The following is a 16519-nucleotide window of genomic DNA, read 5'->3' on the forward strand; positions in this document are numbered from 1 at the left end:
CCTGGATCTACTAGAGAGTCGTTCTGTCAGACCTGGGCCCTGACAACAAACCCAAAAAAAACCAAAGTTCTTGTGTTCCAGCAAAGATCCAGACATCAGGGACCCAGAATAAACTTCACACTAGGAGCAAATAAAATCGAACAAACTACAAATTACACATACCTAGGCCTAAAAATCAGTTCTACGGGAAACTTTCATTTGGCTGTGAATGAACTGAAAGAGAAAGCAAGAAGGGCTTTCTATGCCATTAAGAAGTCAATCCAAATTGAAATTCCAATTGTCATTTGGCTCAAAACTTTTAAATCAGTAATTGAACCAATTGCACTCTATGGCAGTGAGGTGTGGGGTCCACTAACACAACAAGAATTCACAAAATGGGACAAACACCCAATTGAGATCCTGCATGCAGAATTCTGTATAAGTATTCCCCGGACTCAGAGGAAAACCACAAACAATGCATGCAGGGCAGAACTAGGCCAATATCCACTGCTAATTAATATCCAAAAACGAGCCATCAAATTTTGGAAACACCTAAAAATAAGCAACCCCCACTGCTATCATTATGAAGCCTTGAAATGCCAAGAGATGATCATAGAGAAGAGTCCCCTCAGTCAACTAGTCCTGGGACTCAGTGAAGTAACTACCAACACTACTAATAATAACCAGCCACAGGACAGTGACATCCTAGCACAGAGAATTCGACCCAACACAATTATCACTAAACAAAAGGAAAAATATTTGACCTATTGGACAGAAACGACAACAACCCAAAACAAACTCGATTGCTATTTGGCCCTAAACAGACAATACACCATGGCTGAATACCTAACCATGGTAAAGGATAGCAAACTGAGAAAAGCCTTGACAATGTACAGACTTAGTGAACATAGCCTGGCCATCGAAAAAGGCAGACACAGGCAGACCTGGCTGCCAAGAGAGGACAGGATATGCTCTCACTGCAGTCAGGGAGTGGTGGAGACAGAGATGCACTTCCTCACAACTTGCGGAAACTATCAGGACATAAGGGAGAATTTCTACCCAAAATTCACAAAAATATGCCCTGAATTCAAAAATCTGAATGACCACCAGAAACTCCCATCTCTATTGGGGGAACAGAGAAAATGTGTAACTATAGCGGCAAACTATGCTACAGCTTGCCACAAGCAGAGGGACAACCAGTGACACATTAAATCTAAGAAAAGATTATTTATATGCATATTATATGTGTGTATATCTGTGTATACATGGGTATACTTGTCTATACACTGTGGCCTAGAAATTTGGTTGGTAGCGCCAGCAATTAGCGCCTAAAGAGCCCGAGAATTGGGGTGTTACCCAATGTTCGGGCGGGCGCAGTGAATATTGCGCCACCTCCCATATTGAATATTGTTTTAGCGCCAGCGCTAACCCTTTGCGCGCGCCCGTGGGCGCAGGCAGATCATGGCGTCATTTCAGTGTGCACCGCCTTTTTGGCGCCCCGGACCGGATATTGTGTGGTGCTCGGAACCTTTGCGCCTAGCGCTGTTAGTGACAGCTCAATGGAATGCTACCATGCCCTTCTCATAGTCGGGGGCGCTATTTAAAGGGGACAGCTCTAGTATAAAAGCTGCAGCCACTTGGCCTGTTCATTGTGATCGTTGCTGGAGAGAGCTGGTGAGCTACTATGGAGCAGATTTTTTGGAATTTAGTCTTAGAATATTGGGACCTTCAAACCTGTCCGGAGCAGCTGGAGCGCTACACCTAACAGCGTTTGGACCGACTGGCATCGGTATGGGAGCTGCTTTGGATGGCAACGTCCTCATGGCCGGACACTGAAGGGGCAGAGAGATGGCGGGAGAGAGGGCCGGGATTGGCCAGAAGGAGGAGGGGCAATGGAGGTCGGCCAGTCCGAGGGTACGCTGCAAGGGTATTCAGGCAGCAGGTCTCATACCTTGCAATGTCAGAGGAGCAGTGTGTGTGAAGGCTCCGATTCGGGAAGGAGGTTGTAACTGAGCTGTGCCACCTGCTTGCTCAGGATCTGCAGCCGCGTCTACGGTGCAGGACCTCTCTGTCGGTGTCCGTTAAAGTGACTGTTGCCCTCAATTTCTATGCCACTGGATCCTTTCAGGCAGCCACTGGAGACATTGCGAATATCTCTCAGTTTGCAGTCCATTGTTGCATCCGGCAAGTTACAGCTGCCCTTTATAGACGAAGGCGTCAATTCATCAACTTCCCTCTGAGCCTGGAGAAGCAGGCGGAGCGCGCGCAGGGCTTCGCTGCTATTGCGGACTTCCCCATGGTGCAGGGGGCGATTGATTGCACACACGTGGCTTTGCGGGCGCCATTGCTCAATCCAGAGGACTTCCGCAACCGCAAGGGGTTCCACTCCCTCAATGTGCAGCTGGTCTGTGACCACCGCCAAATGATCATGGCAGTCAACGCCCAATTCCCAGGGAGCCGCCACGATGCCTTCATCCTGCGGCAGACCTCAGTTTGTGACCTTTTTGAGGGGCCGGCTCGCCCACGAGGCTGACTTCTTGGGGACAAGGGCTATCCTCTCTGCCCATGGCTCATGACACCACTCCGTTTGGCCGCCACCCCAGCAGAAGAGCTGTACAACAGCAGCCATCAGGCGACCAGGAACATTGTAGAGCACACTATTGGTGTGCTCAAACAGCGTTTCCACTGTCTGGACCATTCGGGGGGAGCCCTGCAGTACTCGCCGGAGCAAGTGGGTCACATTGTCGTCGTCTGCTGCATGCTCCACAACTTGGTGATTCGACGCACCCAGCCAGTGCCAGCTGTCCCTCAAGGTCCAGCAGAGCAGGCGGAGGAGGAGGACGAGCAGGCGGATGAGGAGGAGGAGGAGGAGGAGGAAGATGGGAGGGCTCCTGCAAGTGAAAGGGCCATCCGTCAGAGGCTCATCAGGACTCGGTTCCAGGCCCCTCTGGCGGAATGATGGGTGTCATTCGTCCTGCGCACTGCGGATCTTTGAAAGGCTCCGAAGGCCAGCATGACTGTAAATAGTTACGTGTACCATTGCAAATTAAAACTTTTCTTTATTGTCACAAAAGTCCTTCCTTCCAGCATAACAACGTCATGTCAACAGAAACCATAACTAACAAAATAACAGTTAACTCTTCGGCAAAGCCGCAAAACTAAACAAACCATTTCCAACAATCACAACAGGTGAGGGAGTCCTTCAATTTGGCCAAAGAAACATCTCTGCACCTCTCTCTACTGCTGGCCCCTTGATGGAGAACGACTTCTCTTTCACGGTCGGCCCCTTCCCTCCCTGCTGCTCCTACGTAATTGAACCCCAGTGGCGGAGTCAAGGCTGGCGGAAGCCTGCTGACTGTGTGGAAGCGCAGAAGCCCCTGAGGGACGGCCTGGCCGACCTCTGGTCTTGGAGGGTGCGGACGCAGGCTGTTTGATCTGAGCATGGCTGGAAGCAGTGTGCCCTGCAGGTGGTGGCAGCTGCACTGCAGACGTACCAGCGGTGGCATGAGCAATGGTCACCTGCCGAGAGAGGACACCTGCACCATGGTCGGATGACACACTGGCTCTCTGAGGGGACCGGTTCGGCTCAACTGCCACAATCGCCTGCTCTACTGATTCCTGGCCTTGCATGGCACTGGAAGGGCCCAGGGTGATCCTAGCTGATGCAGATAGGGTGGCTGCAGTGAGAGTTCACGTTGCCTCAATCTGGGTGTGGATGAGGCCAGCAAGTGACTGCGTGGCAGCAGTGAGGACCTGTGTGGCAGGTGCCAGTGCTTCGGAGAAGCCCTGGACAGTTCTTTCCATTGCTTCGGACAAGGCCGGAGCAGTCCATTCCACTGCCTCGGACAAGCCCTGGACAGACCTTTCAAGGGATTGTCCGAGGCTCTGAACAGTCCTTTCCATTGCAGCCTCGAAGCCCTGGACAGTCCTCTCCATAGCAGCCTCGAAGCCCTGGACAGTCCTCTCCATTGCTGCCCCGAAGCCCTGGACAGTCCTCTCCATTGCTGCCCCGAAGCCCTGGACAGTCCTCTCCATTGCTGCTCCAAAGTTCAACACACCCTTTGCCAGTGTTTCTATCGACTGAGGCATCCTCCCCACTGCAGCCATCAGCTCAGTGTGCCTGAGCCGGGCCTGGGTGCTCATTTCAGCAAGGCTATGCACCTCCTCTGCACTCTGTGCAGCAGTCATCACTCCCTGCCTTGCCCTCCGGGGAGCCGGTGGCCGAACTTGCCTACCCCCCCCCCCCCCCGCGCTGCTGCATGCCGCTTGTTCCGGCAACTGGCTCATCAGCAGAGCGCCACACCCCCCTCCCCTCCAGGGAACTACTATCCCCAGTCTGCAGATGTGTACGCTCCCCTGAAGTTGGAACGGATGCTCCGGCTTCCTCCTGATCCTCGTCTCCGGAGGCACTGGCACTGGCAGCTTCAGGGCGCAGATCCCGAGTTGGTGATGCAGCATCTGAAAGCAGGGAGGTGGAAGAGTGGCTTTAGCAAAAGATCAGGTTGGCGGCAAGGCATGCCAGATTGCGGCAAGGCTCTGACATGTCTGCACACTGAGAAAGCATGCTGGCGGGGGGACCAAGTGGAAGGAGACAGCTGAAAAAGGTGAGAGCCTTACCCTCGCTGTCGAGAAGGGGGTCGGCAGCTGCAGTGGTAACAGGACCACTCAGACGTCCTCCAAGAATCTGGTGCACTCTCTCCTCGAGTTCCGTGAGAGTGACCACTTGTGGAGGTCCGCCATCGGTTCGACGCTGGTGCTTTCGGATCGTCGCCAGCTTGGACTGCAGGGGAAAGAAGGGGAAGCTCTGTTACATGATGCCTTGAGAGAGCATCTCATGCCCCCCATGGTGCAAGAGCCCTTACATGATGCCTTGAGAGGGCATCTCATGCCCCCCATGGTGCAAGAGCCCTTACATGATGCCTTGAGAGAGCATCTCATGCCCCCCATGGTGCAAGAGCCCTTACATGATGCCTTGAGAGAGCATCTCATGCCCCCCATGGTGCAAGAGCCCTTACATGATGCCTTGAGAGAGCATCTCATGCCCCCCATGGTGCAAGAGCCTTTACATGATGCCTTGAGAGAGCATCTCATGCCCCCCATGGTGCAAGAGCCCTTACATGATGCCTTGAGAGAGCATCTCATGCCCCCCCATGGTGCAAGAGCCCTTACATGATTGGCCATGATAAAAATTGACCCTTAGTGTTAGGGGGATTAAATACGTGGGGTTACGGGGATAGGGCTTGGGTGGGATGGCTGTCGGTGTAGGGACCGGGTGCTAGGGTTTGGATGATCAGCCATGATCTCGTTGAATGGCGGAGCAGGCTCGAAGGGCCGAATGGCCTACTCCTGCTCCTATCTTCTATGTTTCTATGATGCCTTGAGTCAAATGTCCATGTGTGTGCCCAGAAAGGGCCATGGGTGCTTGCTGACAGATAGCCATTAGGGCATCATGGCAACAGGGTGCGCGAAGTCAGGTGCAGATGGAGGGAATCAGAAGTTTGCATAAACAACACTCACCCTGACGACCCGAGTGAGGTCGTTAAATTTCTTCCTGCACTGAACAGGGCTCCTGGTCGCCATGCTGCTGGAGTTGACCCTCTGAGAAACATCCCTCCAAGCTCGGTGGTAATTATTTTGATTCGGCCTTCTGCCATTGTCAGGATACAGAACATCTTGACGGTGCTCCATTGCGGACACCAACTCCTCCAGAGCCTCAGTGCTGAAGCGCTCTGCTCTCTGTCTCACCTTCTCCATCCTGACCAAGTTTTTTGCACCAGAGAAGGAAGAGCACCGTTTCTGAGGCCTACAGGGCATTGAGTGTGGAAGCTGAGGCTGACTGACCCACCCCTTTAAGAGCCGGCCGGTGTCTGGAAGTCTCGTGGTTAGCGGTAATTGAGATCACCTGCGCTGCGCCCATCCGCGCCGATATTGGGTAGCGCCGGAAGTTTTGCGCCTTAGGAGGCCCGTGCAACGTCTGAATTCGCGCCTCAATCCCCTTTGGGGGCGATGCGACCCAATATCGCGCCAGGCGGCGATAAGTTTCATCTGGCTATAAACTTTGCGCAGCGCCAGTTCTAACGCCTCAAGCTGGGCTATACCCAATTTCTAGGCCTGTATGTCTAGATCGGGGTTTATTTGGTCAATCATACATGTATTTCTGTGCTTTGGCAACATAAGATGTATCTTGTCATGCCAATAAAGCAATTTGAATTGAAAAATTGAAAATTGAGAGAGAGGAGCTAGAGCTGCGGCCAGAGTGTTTCATGCATTTCTAGTTATCTCAATTGGTTGCATTTTTAATCGTGGTTCCTGTCTTCCAAGTTTAACAGAGACCATTTGACCAGCAGATGTTTCTTTTACTTGATGTGGCCTTTTCAAAGGCACTTGGTTCTTTTAATGATTGCGTTTCCGTTTTACGTGTTAGTTTGTAACACCTTAAACTGGGCCTTCTCATTGTGTTGGTTGCAAACCGTACACCTTTCAGAAGCACCAATGGTTTGCCTCAATCTTTCATTGTTTTGGTATTTTTAACTAATTCCCGTTTCAAAGCTCGTTTACAACTTTGTTATTAACTGATCTTTCTCTCAGGAGCCTGTATTCTGTTTACAGCCGGTGTCTCCGAGGCTTTAGACTTTTAAACCCAGTATATTCTGTAATATCAGTACAGGAAACTTTGTGCTATCCAGCACTGAGCTGTTGCCGTCCCATCAAAACTGCCGGACAAACCAGTGCTAATGTTGAAACATACGGAGATTTTGAGCTCTGTATCTGGCAACAAACCCTTAGCAACAGCTTCTAAACAGTTGGCCGTACCTTGCAAGCATCTCTGTAGCTTAGCAACAGCGAGACCGTGCAGAGCCTGACTGGTGAAAAAAAAGCAACGAAAAGAAAAAAAAACTAACGAAATGGCTCCTGATTTTTGCCGGTGGCTCGTGCATTCCGGACAGTTAACCTCCGGATAAACCAAAGTTTCCTGTATTCTGTTCATATTATGGTGTATCTTTCTGAAATATGGCGTATTCCCTCACAGAATGTCAAGGCCTTGGAGAGGGTGCAGAAGAGATTTATTAGAATGGTACTAGGGATGAATGACTTCAGTTAGATGGAGAGATTGGGGAAGCTGGGGTTGTTCTCCTTAGAGCAGAGAAGGTTAAGGTGAGATTTGATAGGTGTTCAATATCATGAACGGTTTTGATAGAGTAGATAAGGAGAAACTGTTTCCAGTGGTGGAAGGGTCAGTAACCAGAGGACACAAATTTAAGCTGATTATCAAAAGAATCAGAGGTGCCGTGAGGAATATATATATATTTTTTTTATATAAACATAGCGAGTTGTGATCTGGAATGCACTGCCTGAAAGGGTGGTGGTAGCAGATTGAATAATAACTTTCAAAGGGCAACTGGATAAATACTTGAAGGGAAATAAATTAGAGGGCTATGGGGAAAAAGCAGGGGAGTGGAACTAGCTCTTTCAAAGAGCTGGAACAGGCACAATGGGCCAAATGGCCTCCTTCTGTGCTGCATCATTCTATGATTCTATAATTATACCATGTTTTATAGCATCAACATTTACTGTGATTGTTGGAGATACAAGACTCTCGGAGCTAATAACCTCCTTAATAGACCTCTTGCTAGCATGCTTGCAAGCATAATATTTCAGAGGGATAGTACAAGATTAAATTAAATAGCAGAATGCAGGGTTCTTAATGATCCATATATAATTAATTTGACTTTATTACATACAAAAAAATCTTAGTATGTTTTCTTTTAGTGAGCTGGATGTTTTAATAAAACTAGTGTAGTGGAAATACCTGTGCATAATGCCCAGGTAGAATGATAAGTGGGAGAATGCAGAGAGATAGAGAGAGAGAGAGAGAGAGAGACTGACAAGAAAGACATGAAAGAGAATAGTAGCAGTTAGAACTAGAGCATGATGTACAAGAGTAGAATCAAAATCACCCAATTAGAATGCAGTGCACTCACTATTTCATTCTTGTACACTGCGACTCACCATCCTATCTTAATGCATTCTACTTCAAACTCTCTCATGCTAGATTTATATCAAACAAAATCATTGATCTTTTCCTCCTTTTGAGTGCAAAAAAAAATCCTGATATAGCCTTTCTGCATATGCAATATTTAAAGATGCAGCACATTAAAGGCATGGAGATCCTGTAATTAAATTCAATGTTGCTCTCAAGGTCACAGTAATTTTTACATTTCCATTGGCTTTGTTAGTGCTATAAGTGTGCAAATTAATCCAACCAAAAACAAGGCGAGTTCAAGAAGTCTTCCATTTCCTTTATATGGTGATATTGTCCCATATTGGCACTGAATTCTTCAATCATTACAAAGTAAAAGGAACACTAAATGAAAGAACTTGCATTTACTTAGCGCCTTTCATCACCTCAAAATATCCTAAAATACAGTACTTTACAGCCAATTAAGTACTTTTGAAATGTAGTCACTTTTGTAACAGAACAGTCCATTTGTGAACAGAAAACACCCACAAACAGCAATGAGATAAATGACCAGATAATGTGTTACGGTGATGTTGATTGAGGAATTAATGTTGACTAGGACAGCAAGAGACCTCCCTTTCTCTTCCAATAGTGCCATGGGATCTTTGATGTCCACCTGAGGGGGGAGACGGGGCCTCGATTTAAGGAGGGTGCAGTAAATGCTTGGACTGAGCACTCATCATTTGTTTTCTACTAACCTAGTAAAATAGCATGTTATTCAGGTCACGTGGATTTATTCCTCAACTTTGGAAAAGTTCAAATAAAAGTAACTAAATGGGAGAAAAGTAAGAAAGCTGAAAATATGCTGAGGATTGAATTTAAGGCAAGGCCACAAAATATTCTACATGGAAGGGAACACATTAGCAAACAAAGATCATTCAACAACAAAAAGGCCACTTTAACCTTGAACACAAATACAATTCCACCCTTTAATAAATAAGAAAAGCATTTATATGGCACCTGTCACAACCACCGGACGTCTCAAAGCGCTTTACAGCCAATGAAGTACTTGTTCAAGTGTAGTCACCTTTGTAATGTGGGAAACACGGCAGCCAATTTGCACGCAGCAAACTCCCACAAACAGCAATGTGATAATGACCAGATAATCTGTTTTTGTTATGTTGGTTGAGGGATAAATATTGGCCAGGACACCGGGGATAACTCCTGCTCTTCTTCGAAATAGTGCCATGGGATCTTTTACAACCACCCGAGCGCGCAGTCAGGGCCTCGGTTTAACATCTCATCCGAAAGATGGCACCTCCGACAGTGCAGCACTCCCTCAGCACTGCACTGTCAGCCTAGCTTTGTGTGTGCAAGTCCCTGGAGTGAGACTTGAACCCACAACCTTCTGACTCAGAGGCGAGTGTGCGACCAACTGAGCCACAGCTGACACTTAGGCCTTGAAATGATAGCCAATAAAAAAAAATCCACCTGGGTAATTGGGAATTTAATGGGACAGACACCAGTTCTGCCAGGATTCCATCCAGTTGACAATGGCTCTTTAAATTCTAGTATGGGAGCCATGCACTGATCTACAAAGACCAGAAACTTTTATTAGGGAAAGATAGTCAATCTCAGATAGGATCCATTACCTACCCCAAGGGTCCACTGGGAGCAGAAAACTGAGCAGCAAAGTTCTTTAAGGGCCCTTGCTAGGCCTCTGTCATCAAGGCACTACAGTACTGCTCCAAAATTCCAAACAGCGGTTCAGCTTGATGCACCTACCCGGTTCCCAAAATTTGATATGGATCAGGTTTCTTTAGGCATGGGCTTCTGCCTCTGCACTTGTACCAATGGAGTGGAACCCCAGGAATTTCAGAGCCTAGTATTTAAATTATGTTTTATTTTTTATAAATGGAATCAGTATGAGCATTACTACTTAAAATTAACTCAATGTCCAAAACCCCAAAATGTTACAATAACCATTTAAAAACAAGCAAATCCTACATTCATTTTGTTGTCTCTGAAACATTCTGTTAGCAGAATGTGCTGCATTTCAGCCACCAGAACATTCATGTTTCTCAAAACATGCTGAGACATTCAATTTGTCTAGATCCCTTTAAATGCCATGAATCTCCCTTACACAACTCAACTGGCTTCATTGTTTGATGCTAATCAACATAATATAACAAGGACTCTTGCCTACATCATTTATAAATAAAGAGCAGAGAATCAGCACAGACTCGTGTGAAGCTCTTAAGTCATTGGACCCCATTAAGCTTTCTCCATTTACAGTCACTATTGTTGAGCCAATTTTTAAAATCTATATAATTTTATATTTGGAAAAAAAAGTAAATGCCTTCTGAAAAACTACTGAAACTATATCCACTGGTTATCTTCACCTGATAGTTTTGTCACCTCCTCCTCAAAAGAACTTCATGAGGTAGGATCCTTTGCTTCTACCATCATTCTTTATAGCCTCTATGTTCTTTAGATGAACATTAATTACATTATAGAAAATGCTTTATCCTTACTACTATGTTTAGATAGCTGGTATATAATTTCACAATCCACATCATTTTTTAAAATTCACCCATTCATTCATTCTGGAGGTACACCCTCCTATTTACAGTGCTCTTTTAAAAAGTCCTACTTGGACAGTTGCAACTCAAGTTTCCTATTTTAAAATCACACCTTAGGCACATTTATATTTCACAATTGAGAGATTGTTCATCTAAAGTTAAAAAAAAACAATTTGACAGCTCAGTAGAAAACCAGGATCAGCCTATTATTACTGCAACCATTTCAGTCTGGAGGAACTGCTGTGCCACCCTGATGATCTCATTGGTCCCACCACCCTTTTCCAAGCTGGTACAATGGCAACTCCCAGGAGGATTCATCTCAGGCAAATTGACAGCCGGTCAGAAGAAAGGGGTCTTTAAATTCGGCCTCCACCAGAACCAAATTATGCCAAAGCAATTTCCAGATTTTTTTAAATGTATGTGTTCTTGGGGTGTGCCAAGCTCCCCTTCAAATCTGCCATCTTCACACCTCTCCTAAAAAAAAAACACCCTTGACCCCTCTGTCATTGCAAACTAACCCATCTCCAACTTTCCTTTCCCCTCCAAAGTCCTTGAATGTGTTGTCACCTCCCAAATCATGCCCATCTATCACCCAACTCCATGCTTCAACTCCTCCAATCAGGTTTCTGCCACAGCACTGTAACTCCCTTCAAAGTCACAAATGACATCATATGTGACTGTGACCATGGTGAACTATCCCTCCTCATCCTTCTCACCCTACCTGCAGCCTTTGACACGGTTGACCACACCATCCTCCTCCAACGCCGCTCTTCCATTTTCCAGCTGGGTAAGACTGCCTTTGCCTGGTTCCATTCCTATCTATCCAGTTGTAGCCAGAGAATCACTTGCAATGGCTTCTCTTCCCACTCCCGCACTGTTACCTCCGAGTCCCCAAGGATCTATCTTTGGCCCCCCCTCCTATTTCTCATCTACATGCTGCCCCTCGGCGACATCATCCAAAAACAGAACATCAGGTTCCATATGTGCGTTGATGACGCCCAGCTCTACCACACCACCACCTCTCTCGACCCATACGCTGTCTCTGATTTGTCCCGCTGCTCGTCCAACATCCAGTATTGGATGAGCAGAAATTTCCTCCAATTAAATATTGGGATGACCGAAACCATTGTTCTTAGTCTCCTCCACAAACTCCGTTCCTCTCCCTGGTCACTGTCTGAGGCTGAACCAGACCATTCGCAACCTTGGCATCCTAATTGATCTTGAGCCAAGCTTACGATCCCATATCCTCTCCATCACCAAGACCACCTACTTCCACCTCCGTATCATCCATCTCCTACCCTATTTCAGCTCATCTACTGCTGAAACCCTCATTCATGCATTTGTTACCTCTAGACTCGACTATTCAAATGCTCTCCTGGCCAGCCTCCCACCTTGCACCCTCCGTAAGCTTGAGCTCATCCAAACTCTGCTGCCCGATCCTAACTCGCACTAAGACCCATTCACCCATCACCCCTGTGCTTACTGACCTACATTGACTCCCGGTCCGGCAACACCGCGATTTAAAAATGCTCATTCTTGTTTTCAAATCTTTCCATGGCCTCGCCCCTCCCCATCTCTGGAACCTCCTCCAGCCCTACAACCCTCCAAGATCTCTGCGCCGTTCCAATTCTGGCCTTTTGCGCCAATTTTAATTGCTCCACCATTGGTGGTCGTGTCTTCAACTGCCTCAGTCCTAAGCCCAGGAAGTCTCTCCCTAAACCTCTCTAGTGCTCTCTACTCCTTTAAATATACCTTTGGTCACCTGTCCAATATCTCCTTATGTGGCTCAGTGTCAAATTTTGTTTGATAATTGCTCCTGTGAAGCACCTTAGTATGTTGCTGCATTAAAACTCTAAATAAATGCAATTTGTTGTTGTTGCAAGCTGGCAAAACAGTATTTATTGCCCATGCCTTGTTGCTGAGAAAACCTTCTTAGCAATTTCTTTTACCATATAGAGTTGTTTGCTAGGCCATGTTAGAAGGCATTGAAAGTCAACTGTGCAGTGAAGGACTGGAATCATGTCATGTGTAGGTCAGACTGAGTGAGGGTGGCAGGTTTTCTTCTCTATGGGAATTAGTGAACCACAGGTTTTTACAACAAAACATCATCATTTATAAATAAATAGCAAAGAATTAGCTTTCGTTGTAATTTTCCCTGGTTCTAGTCAAGAAACTACCAGATTTATTGAATACAATTTCCCAACCTAGCATCGGGGAATTTGAATTCAGTCTCTAGGCTACTAATAGAGTACAATAACGACTAGGCTACCATATCCAAATGAAGTACTAGAGGCCTTCAAAACCTCAGAGCTCAGAGTGTGCCAAATTCCCCCAGAGCTTTCTCCACTCCAACAATTAAACAAATTTTCAAAAAAGCTGACAACTCAAAAAAAGTGTACAACTGAAAAACAGCTATGAACAAATGCCTATAACCAAGGCACTGAATGTTAAATTCCTTTCTATCATATTGAATTTCAGAATGTTCTTTCTTTATTAGTACCTTTATGGCGGTCACGTGGAATAGAGCAATCGTGACTTGGTAACAGCAGATTGGGAACTGATGCACAAAGTAACATGGAGAGGTGGATCTATGTTTAGTACAGTTATTCGTAATGGTGGTTTATTCGTTCAGACTGATGAAAAAATCTGCTTGATGCAGTGGCTAGTTCTCTACCTCTTGTGGTCCCTGCTCCTGCTCTCAGACAGACATATAGCTCAGTGCAAAATAAGCAGAATATTGTAAAAAGAGGAAATGCTGGACATACTCAGCAAGTCAGGCAGCATCTGAAATGTTAACTCAGTTTCTCTTTCCACAGATGCTGCTTGTCCTGCTGACTGAGTATTTCCAGCATTTTCTGTTTTTATTTCAGATTTCCAGCATCCGCAGTATTTTGCTTCTGTAAGCAGAATAGTGATTTTTTGAAGTCACCCAGCACTTTTTTCCTCACAAAAATCAGGAAATCTTATATCTGCTGCACAAAGTCAGTTAAGCTTGAGCAGGAGCAGGTGCCATGACAGGTAAGGAACTACTGGGCTGGGACTTCTCCGATGAGTAGAATTCCTATGCACCATGGTTGAACCTTCCTTTTTTCTCTTGAGTCTTCCACTTATTGGAATTTTCAGTTTGTCAAGTGTCTTCGTGGATTACAGCAACTGGAAGAAAGCCACAAACACATACATCTGGAATTGGCCTAACAGCATCACTAATCCACAACTAAAAGTAACTTGAGATCATAGAATCATAGAATGGTTACAGCACAGAAGGAGGCCATTCAGCCCGTCAAGTCCGTGCCAGCTCTCTGCAAGAGCACTTCAGCTAGTTCCACTCCCCTGCAAATTTTTTTCCCCTTCAGGCACTTATCCAATTCCCTTTTGAAAGCTATGATTGAGTCTGCCCCCACCACCCTTTCAGGCAGTGCATTCCAGATCCTAACCATTCACTGCATAAAACAGTTTTTCCTCATGTTGCCTTTGGTTCTTCTGCCAATCACCTTAAATCTGTGTCCTCTGGTTCTCGACCCTTATGCCAATAGGAACAGTTTCTCTCTATCTACTGTCTAGACCCTTCCTGATTTTGAATACCTCTATCAAATCTCCTCTCAACCTTCTCTGCTCTAAAGAAGAACAACCCCAGCATCTCCATTCTATCCACGTAACTGAAGTCTCTCATCCCTGGAATCATTCTTGTAAATCTTTTCTGCACCTCTAAGGCCTTCACATCCTTCCTAAAGTGCAGTGCCCAGAATTGGACATAGTACTCCAGCTGAGGCTGAACCAGTGTTTTATACAGGCTCATCAGAATTTCCACACTTTTGTACTCTACACCTCTATTCATGAAGCCCAGGACCCCTTAAGCTTTTTTTAAACTGCTTTCTCAACCTGCCCTGCCACCTTCAACTATTGTGCACATATACCCCTGGGTCTCTGTTCATGCACCCCCTTTAGAATTGTACCCGTAGTTTATATTGCCCCTCCTCATTCTTCCTAGCAAAATGCCTCACTTCACACTTTTCTGCATTAAATTTCATCTGCCATGTGTCCACCCATTCCACCAGCCTGTCTATATCTTCTTGAAGTCTATCACTAGCCTCCTCACTGTTCACTATACTTCCAAGTTTTGTCTCATCTGCAAATTTTGAAATTGTGCACTGTACACCCAAGTCTAAGTCATATTATATATATATATATGGGGAACACAACTGTATAACTTCCTCCAGTCCGAAAAACAACCGTTCACCACTACTCTGTCACTTAGCCAATTTTGTATCCATGCTGCCACTGTCCCTTTTATTCCATGGGTTTCAACTTTGCTGGCAAGCCCATTATGTGGCACTTTATCAAACGCCTTTTGGAAGTCCATGTACACCACGTCAACCACATTGCCCTCATCAACCCTCTGTTACCTCTCAAAAAACTTAGCTAAACACAATTTGCCTTTAACAAATCCATGCTGGCTTTCCTTAATTAATCCACACTTGTCCAAGTGACTGTTAATTTTGCCCCTGATCACGGTTTCTAAAAGCTTCCCCACTACCGAGGTTAAACTGACTGGCCTGTAGTTGCTGGGTTTATCTTTACACCCTTTTTTGAACGAGGGTGTAACATTTACAGTTCTCCAATCCTCTGGCACCACCCCCGTATCCAAGGAGGATTAGAAGATTATGGCCAGTACTGTAAAGTCTGTGGGTTGTTTAGTTAATTAATACACAGACTACCAGAGTAACTTAAAACAGGACTTTACTATTCGAAGGTCAGGGCGAATCTGCCCAATAAATCCTGACACAGCACTTATATACCGGTGTGGTCACCGTCGGTATTACAGTATACAGAAGCCAACAAAGTAGTGCAACACCTAAAGTAGTTCTCTTAAAGGTGGATGGTTACATACAATAGTTCTCTTAAAGGTAGACGGGTACATACACTACAATCCTCCCTTTTTAGCTTACAACATACTGATTCCCCATTAAACATACATTATAACATATATACAACTTTATGCAAGACAGTTCACAGATTCAGTCTCTCTGGAGGTTTCCGGACTCTGTCCGGATAACGCCTCGGTGGTGTCGTAACTCCCGGCGGGGTAGTAGGTGCTTCTGGCAAGGTCGATTCGGCTTGAAGGACAGTGTCAGGTTCATCTGATTCCAGTATTACCAGATCGGAGGTAGGTGTTCTGGGTATCTCTGTCTCAACATTAACCGTGTAAGGTGGTGGAGTAGGTTGGCCATTTGTGGCTGACCCTATGATCTGGTCAACATGGCGCCTTATTATACTGTCCCCAATGTCCACCGTATACATCAACGGCCCTAGCCTTTTTCCAATAGTTCCAGGCTGCCATTTCTCGGTACGGTAGTCCCGGGCCAAAACTTGTTGACCTATCTGAAAAGATCTAGTTGGCCTTTCATTCATGCCCTGGAATTGCCGGTTCTCTACGTCCCTTCTGATGTTTGGCTTAAGCAAATCCAGCCGGCATCTTAGTCGTCTATTAAAAAACATCATGGCGGGAGTTTGATTTGTGACCGCATGTGTTGCATTCCTGTACGCCAACAAGAAGCTATCCACCTTATGTTGTAAGTTAATGGCTTCATTACCCATGGCCTTTATGGCCTTCTTGAAGGTCTGGACAAACCTTTCAGCCAATCCATTGGAGGCGGGATGGTATGGGGCTGACGTGTAGTGCTTAACCCCATTGCTCTTTAAGAATTTCTTGAATTCTTCGGACACAAATTGCGGTCCATTATCAGAACAGATCTGTTCCGGCAGCCCATTCCTAGCAAACATGGTCCTTAACACTGTGATGGTTTTTTCCGTGGTGGTGGTGGACATCTTTATTACCTCCGGCCACTTGGAGTGTGCATCCACCGCTATTAGAAACATTGAGTCCATAAATGGACCAGCAAAGTCGATGTGTACCCTTTGCCAAGGAGAGGAGGGCCACTCCCATGGATGCAGAGGAGCCTGTGGTGGCGCGTTTTGGACCTTCTGGCATCCTAGACAG

This window comes from Somniosus microcephalus, chromosome 2 (assembly GCF_052327205.1).
Source record: "Somniosus microcephalus isolate GS21.2 chromosome 2, FLI_Smic_1.0, whole genome shotgun sequence".
In the NCBI taxonomy this organism is placed as follows: Eukaryota; Metazoa; Chordata; class Chondrichthyes; order Squaliformes; family Somniosidae; genus Somniosus; species Somniosus microcephalus.